Source organism: Xyrauchen texanus, chromosome 1, assembly GCF_025860055.1.
Source record: "Xyrauchen texanus isolate HMW12.3.18 chromosome 1, RBS_HiC_50CHRs, whole genome shotgun sequence".
Taxonomy (NCBI): Eukaryota; Metazoa; Chordata; class Actinopteri; order Cypriniformes; family Catostomidae; genus Xyrauchen; species Xyrauchen texanus.
Window position 1 is genome coordinate 56,135,206 of NC_068276.1, and position 11,621 is coordinate 56,146,826.

Genomic DNA, 11,621 nt, shown 5'->3' on the forward strand with positions numbered 1-11,621 from the left:
AGCGATCCATTTGTGTTACTTTTTTTATTCCTGGTAAATGTTGCATCTTACTTTTTTTTTTTCAGTGTCGCTTGCCATAAATACTGTGTTTTTAAGATACCGTGACAAGTTAAAAATAGTTCAACCCCCCTGAGTTCTGTTTCATTCTATTACGCATTATTCAGCTGTTTTTGAACACATACTGTAGGAGGTACTTTCAGCTTGATTTGCTGTGATTACTTATTACAGAATTTACATACAGGTCAGGGTGCATGATTAAAAGCATAATTCTTTTAAACGCATTATTTTTGTTATAATAATTGCACATAATTAGTTTGTTTAATTGGCAGTCCTTAAAGGAATAGTTCACCCCAAATTGTCTCATAATTTACTCACCCTCATGCCGTTTCAAACACATATGATTTTCTTTTTCTACTTATGCACACATATGAACTTATTTTGACAGATGTATGATCTTTAAGATCAAGCATGATTAAGATATGTATGATGTGTTTTTGTCCATGCAATATAAGTCAACAGGGTCCGAAACTTTCAAGCTCTGAAAAGGACCTAAAGGTAGCATAAAAATAATCCATATGACTCAAGTGGTTTAATCCATTTCTTCTGAAGTGATAGCTTTGCTTTGGGCGAGAAACAAAGCAAACATTCATTCCTTATAACCCAAATACTTCACTTCCTCATGAACGAGCATCTTTGTTAGTGTTCTGCAGAAGAAAGAAAGTCAAACTAGTTTAAGATGGCATGAGGGAGAGTAAATAGTGAAATAATTATAATTTGTGCTGCACTGCTCCTTTAAATTGAATTATAATGGTCATTCAGGAATCAGGACCTTGAAAAGCAACAGAATAGTTTTAGCAAAATGTTATATAAGTAACATTATGTTAAATAAAGTTATACCAAAGAGATGGGTTTAAACTGCATGTCTCAATTCCCCATGTAAAATCATAAGATGATAAATCCCCAAAATGCTTGAGCTTTTTTCCAAATAATTTCCCATGTGGTGTAAAATATGACATGAACATATTCACTGTGCACTTGAGCAAAAACCTGATTATTTTTAAATCAATGTCTGGACATGAATCATTCTGCACCCACTTGTGGTGTAATCTCCAAATGATTAAATTCTGTCATGACTGTCATCCCCCACTGATATCTTAATCTGGAAAAATATACCTCAAGGGATATAGCTTGTACTGTAGCCAGAAGAGCCTCTGTATTCATTAAATAAATATCTTAATTCAATAAAAACAGCTAAACCCCATATTCACATTAACTGTTAGACATTTACCATTATTTAAGACTGTCAGTCCTTTTACTTTTTTTGGCATCATATCTATAGTGTGCCCCCCCACCCCCTGTGTAAATCATTGCGCTGGTACAGCGGGTGAGCCATCTTGCCTCGAGGAATGAACTGACCTGGCTTGCATCGATCATGGAAGTCTAAGCCATTCTTCCACACACTGCTGACAAAGAAATGGAGATGGACTGGCTGATAAGGCCAGTGGACATTTGTCTTCCAGAAAGTGGATATCGTGTTGAGAGGACAGCTGGAGAGCAGGGCAGACACTTTATTTCTCTTCTCGGACAACCATGGCCATATATTTTCTTATCACTCCAAGGACTGAAGTTACTAGTTCGTATCAAAGGTTTATGTAGTCCCTATTTGTTTATATTTATGTTATTGTGTAGACAAAAACAACATGAAAACAAGTGCATGAGCTTTTTTGTTTTATAAACAAAGTAATTCGATTAAAATTGATGTGAATGTATAAGGAAAGTCATTATTTTAGGTACTGTGACTGGTCACCATTTTTCAACATTTTAATCACCTTTTTGCTTTTACCATTTCACGTTAAATGGTTCCTAGTGTATTTTTTTAAATAATTAATATTCCATGTAGTCTCTTTGGCCACAAGCTCACAAGTTCGTAACCTCTGTTTTCAATTTCCTAATGTCGTTGTTTTCCAAAAGTATGCAGTTATGGAAAGAGTTTGGGACAGGCTTGTACCAGTTTGGATAATAAACATAAATAGAGCATCAATGCATTTTTAAACAAAAACAGATTTGCATATATGTGGCCTTAATTAATACGAGGTCATAAAAACTGTATGTATAATTATCATAAGAGTAAGCTGTGAAAAAAACATGGAATGCCATGAAGAGCTCCGTTTTCTATAGGCTGTGTTGACATATTTTCTATTAAAACAGGATGTTGTGGTGGGACATATCGAAGGGCTTTTCCCCTTGCATTTAAATAGTCAAAAGCCTTTAGTTTACATCATATCTGTGAACCATAATTTACATTTACATTTATGCATTTGGCAGATGCTTTTATCCAAAGCGACTTACAGTACACTTATTACAGGGACAATCCCCCACGGAGCAACCTGGAGTTAAGTGCCTTACTCAAGGACACAATGGTGGTGGCTGTGGGGATCAAACCAGCAACCTTCTGATTAACAGTTATGTGAGCCCACTACGCCACCACCACTCAGCTGCTTGTTATAGCTAGTCCAAGGCCGGTGGTATTAAGGGAAGGGACATTCTCATTCAAAAACACTTTATCGGACAAAAACCTATGCCCCTGAGTGCAAGATGAGTCAACATTATTTTTGTCTGTTTTCCCAGATGCAAAATATCATTCATTCTAAATGCGTAAATCTGCTTCAGGTTTGTATATCCGCCTTTTAGGAGTACGTCAGCAAAATGGATTTGGATTTAAACATTTTCACACAGGAAATCGACATGCTACTTCAGAATGTTCAGTAATGTGAAATCGACTCATTCTGCCGAATTAATGACAAGTGGCAATCAGACATATTTGTATCAATTCAAATATGTTGTGCGAAGAATATTGGAAACACAGGTTCTGGCCTCATGGAAACCAGGAAGTAATCGTGTTCATAAAAACAATGGTGAATGCATTTTCAATTTTTACTCCCCTGATGGTTTGGTTTAGAGTTGAGGTTTGGGTTAGGATGTATGGCTAATATAATATTAATTCTTTGTTGACAATATTACATAATTTACAACTTTATTCTTGGTACATGTCATTTCACCTAGAAACACATACTTCCATCTTTGACCACTGGGAGCAGAGGATCAATTTCAGTAATCACAGAGCAATTTCAGCAGCAGAATTTTCGACCTACTGTCACCAAATTCAGAGTTTAATCAGCCTGTTGATTTCAGAATTTTTTTAATTTTTTTTATTTTTTATTATTCAAGAGGGAGTGTACTATAGCATGTCACACCACAGGACTTGCCAATTTCACAAAAGTTTATGTCAACTACACATTTATTTTGTAGTGATATAATTATTTACTGTTCCATGCATCCATTAATTGTCCATAGCCTCTTAATGGCACAATGTTGATTTGGGCCACATTAAAGTGTTAGCACCTACAGTAAATCCGTGACCCTTTTCTGTTGCTCTTGCTGTGCCTTGAAGTGTTACTGATGTTTATGGCTGGAATAGAAGTTGGTCACTTACAGGAGTTTTAATTCATTAAGTTTGGCAGGATGAGGGATTGTGGACACTTTTAAGAAAGATGGTGAGAGGCCGTGCCGTGCTATAAATATATATGGTCATAATTCTTAAGCACAGTGCCACATCTCCAAGAAGTAGAGATTTGTCATAATTAGGCTTATTTAATTCTGCCCAGAGAATGCAACCAGCCTGCCAGGGCAACTTTATATTTTCCCTCTCTTCTTATTTTCCTTTGTAGCTCCACATTTTTCATTTTCTTCTGGCATTCATCATATTTCTAGCCTCACTGCTGTTACCTTTGTGTGAGGTTTATGATGAAGAAGGGGCCCATAAACCTCCCAGTGTCTCTCAAATGAGATTAGAATGGTTTGCCTCAAAGGGGAAACCCTTCGCTGCACATTGGGTTTGAGTTTCAATTTGTGTCCTGCTGGAGCTTCTGTTGAAAGGAACCTGGCACTCTGAAAACAGATATTACATTTGCAGTTCATTTAGAGAAAATGTAATACAATAGATAATAAGGATGACAAGTGATCTGGTACACAATCAAATGTTTATGAGGGTGTGATGTAATCCTTGACTGAATGAGCTCCTCGCAGAAGGCTCACGTTACAAGTGCTGAGAAATAAATTATGGCCAACAACAAGCATTCGGAATAGTTACTTAGACAGGACAAAATCGTAGCAACACACAGGAACTCTACATGTTGCTACAGAATGTTCCGGTACCCTGACATCGACCCCCATTTTTTAGAGTTACTGATAAGTGCAATCTCCCATCAGACATTTTTGCATCAATTCAAATATGGTCACCATTTTCCTGTGCCACAACTGAGTGTGTTCCAGCAGCATCAGAGAAGCGGGTTCTGGTCCTGTGGAAACCAGGAAATAATTGTATTTACTAGGGCTGTCAATCGATTACAATTTTTAATTGAATTAATTACATGGTGTCCCGATTAATTAATTGCGATTAATCGTATATACAAATATTTGCTGAGAAAGCCCCTCATATAACAATAATTCAATATATAATAATGAAATAATTATACAGGTGTTCACTTTCACCAGGAGTTCACTTTTGATGAGGTCCACAGATGCTCCGTTCCTTGACTCTGTCCACGCAGCGGTCATCAGTGAAAACACCCTCTCCACGAACGCGTTGGTGACAGAAATGCTCCAAGCCAACGATACCAGAGCTGTCATGTTTGGGGCACTGAACTGCTTCAGCAGAGCTGTCCGTGAAATTTCGATGGCATACCCTGCACTATCCTTTTTTAGGGTCACCTGAAACTGGTTTTAACCATGTATATATTTTCTCCAATTCTTTATGAAACGAACAAAGACACTTTACCTTCTCGGGAGCTCCGGATAGACCCATTTTTCTGTTGCAGTTTTTTCCCCCAGTGTTTTCCCGCTCTGGCAAAAAAAAAAAGGTTGCGCATGTTCAGTGTTTTCTTATTAACTATTTTTAGAGTGATTTTGTAATTAAAGGACGATGAAATAAAATGATGCCGAAATAATAATAAAGATAAAAAATTATACAGACAAAATTGAAATCAGGGACACTGCTTATGACTTGCGGGACACGGAACAAAGCTCCCAATTTGGGGACTGGGTCACCCTACCATAGGACCTGCGTCAGACATGCTCGTGTCACGTCTTGGGTGTGTTGCGTCATAAAAATACAATGTTTAGGTCACTGTGTCAAGTTAAATATAGTCTAATACTCAATCTTTAAACACATATTGAGATCCCATAGTTAACATTTGAACCCTTAGTAATGCACATCTGTTTTGTTTTCTTCACTGTATAAACTGTGTGTTCCTCACACAGTTGAAATTTCACTTACTGCCCTCTGGAGTGAACAGGTGGTACTACAAGCATGCGATTAAATGCGTTAATAATTTTAACACGTTATTTTTTGTATAATTAATCGCGCGTTATTAACGTGTTAACTCGACAGCACTAATATTTACATAATCAATGATGAGTGCTGGTCAGAAGTTGTATTTTCAGTGGAGGAAAACATTGTTCCAATGTGGTTGAGAGGTGAAAAACCAAAGCAAAGTTGTATTAGTTTGCATGTGTCCTGAAACTTGCCAGCTGAAGACAATACACAAGGTTTGGCGCCATTGAATAACATCATATTACGATTTTGGTTCTGGTTTGTTCATTTTTGACGCAACACATTTAAATGTTTTGAACTGAACATAAGTTTGGATGAGATTTGAGAGCTATGGCTTCGGTCTGTTGCTATTGTATGTCTTTAGAAGACTTGGAATACAGCAAGCAAGTTGCATCAACTCATTTATTAAGCTTTTATGGTGCTTTATTTTTTTATTTGCTGCTTGGTGGCTTCAGTTCTTAATTAGTTTGTTGATAATAAAAAGCAGCCTAGGCTTTCTGCTAAGCGTAGCTTCTCATAAGAAAGAAAGTCATATGGTAATGGAACAGGATAAGAGTGGGTAAATTATTACAACTTTAATTTATGGGGTGATCTATCCCTTTAAATTGACAAACAGTTCCAGCTATACCTATTATTGAATGTTGTTTGTCATCCACTGTTTATATAATCAAAATAAATTGCAAAACTCACATCAGGCAAACACACACAATGGCTTTATATATTTATTAACAGAGTTAACAGTCATTATCTTGCACATCATCTACACTACACTTGCAGCATGTTCTGATGAATTCCTCCAGCAGTAACAGACATGAACTGAATCCTATTTGTCCATTTAAATTTGATTTGAAACGCAACAGAGTGTTTTCAAGAGAATGAATAATACAGAAACCAGCCAAGGGCACAAAAAATCTAACCCCACTATCTTACCTCAATTATTCATCATTATGCTAAACTCTTAACACATGCTCTCGAAGACAGTTTGACCAGAGCAGTTTACATCTTCAGTACAACGTGAACATTGAATCTTTTTGTTTTGGTACATAACTAGCAGGCAATCAAAGGTGAAGTGTGTAATTTCTGAAAGGCAGAAAAGCTTCACTATATTTAGTAAATGGAATAGAGTGCAACAGTGCCCACTTTTCCAGCTGTCTTGTTTCTGGAAATATTTTTCCCACTTATTTTTTATTTTTACATAAAGAGCTCATAAAATCCCTCATAAAAGAATTCTAAGCCATGAACCAAACCAATCAGCAAAAAACAAAAAAATCACACAAAAAAACATCCGCATAGTAAATCAATGAAAATGAAAAACAATGGACAAATCTTGAATTCTAAATTGATTTAAAGTTGTTTATAATAAGTAGAGACAATACAATTGGTTTCCTGTACCTCAACTGGTAGAGCGTGGTACTGGCAATGTTAGGGTTGTGGGTATACATTGAATGCACTGTAAGTTGTTTTGGATAAAAGTGTCTTCAAAATGCATATATGTAAATATATATATATTACATTTAATGCAAAATATTCAGATAAACACAGATGTTCAAGAAGTTTGAATGTGTTTCAAACTAGATGGGAAGTCATGGCTTCAACAGAAGCATATACAATTGATTAACAACCTCGGAGCTCACGGTAGGTCTGTCTTTAAAGATTTATGTTATCATAAAAATCAATTCCCCTATGGAAAAAAATCTATGGGATTTTTTCTTCTAAAACTAATTGGTTGGGCAAACAGACAGCCACACCCCAAACTCACATTATAGTTGTATAGGATGCACAAACAAATGGAGTTTTGATAGCGCCACACTGTTTAAACTTCAACATATGAACACATTCACGTTGGAATAAGATAAATAAAATGAAAAAGAGAACAATGAAAAGAAATGACACTTTTAAATATTGCTAACTGTAAACGCTCTAGCTGAACATGACCAAAACATATGCACTGTCTAGCCCAATTTCCACACTTGAATATTTTTCTTCTATCCTACAAGCAAAAAAGTACAGAACTGACAAGTTGGGTTATCAAGCATGTAAGTGGAGGCAGAGCTAAAGATTATAAATGGCGATGCACTGGTAAGTCCTCAGCCCCCTTTAGGGTTTATTATATAAGTACTTATATTTCAGGGGGATTCTCCACCTCACAGCACATTTACTGGCATCAGTCTTTTTTGCCACCCACTTGAAGGCTAGAGACAAGGTCTGCTGCATGTTCTGTGGGGCACAAATTTACGCTGCTGCAAAGTGTCACATATAAGCACCAATACAAAGAGAAGGGAGATCAATGTTATACTGAATCAGTCTGCTGTAATCAGAGTGATGCAGAGCTTTTACGATAGCATTGTTTTCTATCATTTTTCACACATCGTCTTTGGATGTTGTTTGACAATTTGTATTTTGCCTCAGAGCTTTTTACAAGCACTAGTGGTGCTTACTAAGGCAAGCATCACTAGTACTATTATTATTATTATTGTTGTTCATAAATACGTTGTTACCCTCTGATGGTGTGATGTAATCTTTAAATATTACGTTTGTTGGTGTAGCCTAGTGAAGTCAGGTTCAATTCAGGTTTGGATTGAAGGAGTGACCTGACCCATATCTAGGGACCAGAATATAACAGATACTTGGAGTGGGCTCTTTTGACAAACATTACTGTGGCAGGGCGGAGGGCGGGGCTGGGTCGGATCCTACACACCCCGCCCTCCGCCCTGCCACAATTACTATAGATGAAAAAAATGGAGATTAGTTCTCTTGTCACTATATTGTGGCTCAATGGAGTTTCACAAGTACTCGGCGTAAGCATCAAAATCACAAGCAACATTATTGGAGGAAATAGGTCATACTATTTAGTATATTTGCATACGTCATATATGCCTTAAAGGGACAGTTCACAAAAAACAAACCCCCCCCAAAAAATGCAGTCATTATTTACTCATCTCGTTTTGCTGTACAGAAAGGCAGAAATGTTGAATAAATGTTCTGCTTACTATTGTTATACAATGGCAGTGGATGGTGATTTCATCTTGTGGCATGGGGGGCGTGGTCGTGGGTCGGTCTGCGGGAGAGAGAGAGAGAGGGCGGTAAGGCTTGTCACCTGGTTTGTAATTATCTCTAACACCTGTGTCTTGTTATAGTGATACGGAGAGAGACATTTAAGGAACGCCAAGTGTCGAGAGGGAGAGCGAGAGTGTCCAGAAAGCACGACAGCCCGAGTGTGCTACTTTTATGTTAATGTTTTATTCTTACCGTCGTATGTACAGAGAAACAGCTTGTCAATATAAATAATATTTTAATGATAAACTTAAAAGACAAACACACACACACGACGGACATGTCCGAAAACTATCTCTCTCTCCTCGCACCACCATCTGCCATCGGCCTTTATCCCTCTCGGAGGCTTAATTAGCCTGATAAGGGACCGGGTGTGTATAATCACAACCCGGCCCCGCCCTCCGCCCGGCCACACCTCTTTAAGATTCAAAAGGATGCAAAAGAATAATTCAGAAGTCTATTCAATAATTACAAGTGACTTGTGTCTTTTTCTTAAGATTAAGATGTACATGATTAAGATACAATTAAATGTTTTTTTTTAACAGTCACTGTGTGCATTACGCAGTGATTTAAATTCGTTTTTACAGTATGCTAGGCAGTGGCATACAATCTATGAGCAAATCTACAACACACTCATCATCGCTGCTGCGCTTTCTATAGAAATACGTTTTATTTTTTATCTGCTTGCTAGAGAACTCGTTTGCTTGTAAACTTGTCATTGTTCTTCTTATCCAAGATGGGTGAAGGGCAGTCCAGTTGACAGGTGCATTTCACCACCTACACTACGGGGGGTAATATTGCTTGTTGATTAGTGCCACTTATTGTATAGGCGTGAATGTGTTAACGGCGATCATTTGCGTCGCTTTCTATGTGCAAGGGCCATTTGTCTGCAATTCGCCTCTCAGAATCACATAATCAAATTGATTGATTTTTTTTGTACAAAGGCCTTTATTTGTATGAACCGGAGTACTCTGGTAAATTGAACTGAGAGAGACGGGAGTGGCTTAGGCAGCCACAGTCACACCTTTTCCTTCAGAACAAGGCAGGAACATTTATTAGACCTCTGAATTATACTTTTGGATACTTTTGAAGCTTGATCAGTGATTACCATCCACTGCCATTGTTTGCCATCAGTAAGCCGAAATGTTTTTAAAAATGTCTCCCTTTGTGTACCCCAAAATAAAGAAAGTCATATAGGTTTAGAACAACACACTCTCGTGGCAAAATCGACAGGATTCGTACAACTTTTCTAAATTTGGCTAATTCGTATGATGTCGTGCGACTGCACTCGTTTGAATTCATAAGATTTTCACTACAGCCAGTGACGTCGCTGGACATCTTTTCCATCTAATAAGCGACAATTACTTGCTGCTGTCACACACAACAGCTTCCTATCGTGTTTACACACTCTACTGATTGGTTAAGTTTAGATAAGGGGTTTGGGTAAGGGCGTAATATTAATAAGTATGTGCGTGGAACTCACGCTTCCGCGTTAGACATCGAGAATTTGCACGTGATGAAGTCCTATGAGTTTATGTGAATAACATTGTGCGAGACCATACGAAATAGCCAACTCTTAAATTATGTACGTCTATTTGGTCTCAATATTTGGTCTCAATATTATCTTTGGAGGATGGGGTTTTGGAATGAGGGGGCGTGACTAAATCGACAGCTTACTCACATGAAAACGTAAGAACGCAAAATCGCTTACATCACCTTTAACCAGCATCTTATACAGTTTTGGGTTCCTTGCCACAGTCGTATTTGGCTTGCTTACTGGAGGCCTGAAGACAAACATTTTTAAAGGATGATTTTCAATCATGTTTTACATTTAAACTGTTCAATGAGGAGTTTAAGACATTACAGACATTATGTTTGACATGACAAGCTGTTTTGAAACAATGTGTGTTGTAGATAGGGCTTAAACAATAAAAATGACGACATGAGTTGAGTAAATAATGACTATATTTTTATTTTTGTGTGAACTATCCCTTTAACATATTGGATAAAGTATTAAACTCAGTTTCAAAGATGGAAATCACATAGTTTTCTTTTATCACAATATCACAAATAAGTGAATATAGTGGTGAATTGAAATAAATTCACTACTTTGAGCAGATGTTGCCATTTTTAAACATTAAAAGATGATCAAAAGAAGTCAAAATTAACTTCAAGTCTACTTCCTCTTTATTCTCCATTTTGTTGGGTTCCATCCCATTAGGCATCATGTTAACTTTCTTGCCATTGTATAAATAATCCAGTTATGTACATTACATTACATTCTTTAGTCAAGTTAATCAATTCATTTATTACACGTTTGTCTTCATTTTTTACAAAAAGGCTGGAGTTCAAAAGCTAGGCCTACTGCATAACTGGAATGATATGGTATTTGAGCAGTGCATGATAAACAACACATGTTTTAAAGATTGCATTGCTATTTTAGATATTTTAGTTTCCTGTTTCTTAAGATTTATAAGACTTTTCTTGTAATATCAAACATACTTAATCGTTTTTTTTTATATTCTGTAGATGTAAACAAAATATACTGTATATCTAGACTTCAGCTTAGCTCTCCCCACTTAATATGTAGTGTATTTATTTATTCTATAATACAGTTTGACTGATTGATTTGCAGAGAGAAGAGAAGAGATACTAGGTTGCTGCAGGTGCTGTGTGAAAGGCTCCATCTGTTGACTGCTGATTATAACATTGATTGTAAAAGCAATGTAATTTTTTTAATACTGACTAGCTAACACTGTAGTAGTGAATTTGTACTTGTCTATTGTGCACCTTGAAAATTATGGCTTATATTTGTAAATCAGTTTTGCATAAATGTATTTTGTTGTTGTTTAGGGGACAAATGTACTTATCCACACATAAACCTTTTCGTTATATGGCTCATTTGATTGTAAAAACTGTAATAAGCATGATAAAACTGTCACACTTACATATTTACATAATTTACATCATTTTTACTTAATTTACTCTTTATAGGGATATGTGGGGCCTCACTGACAAAGCTAATACATAAACGATTTTGTGTAAAAGTGGAGAGCACTTTTGGAGAGAGACTTTTCTTGATAGATTTGGTGTCAGAAAATGACCGTTAGCTTTTTTGTTTTGATGTCTCACTTTCATTATCTAAATTAGATAATACTTATAATATGAGTGTTGA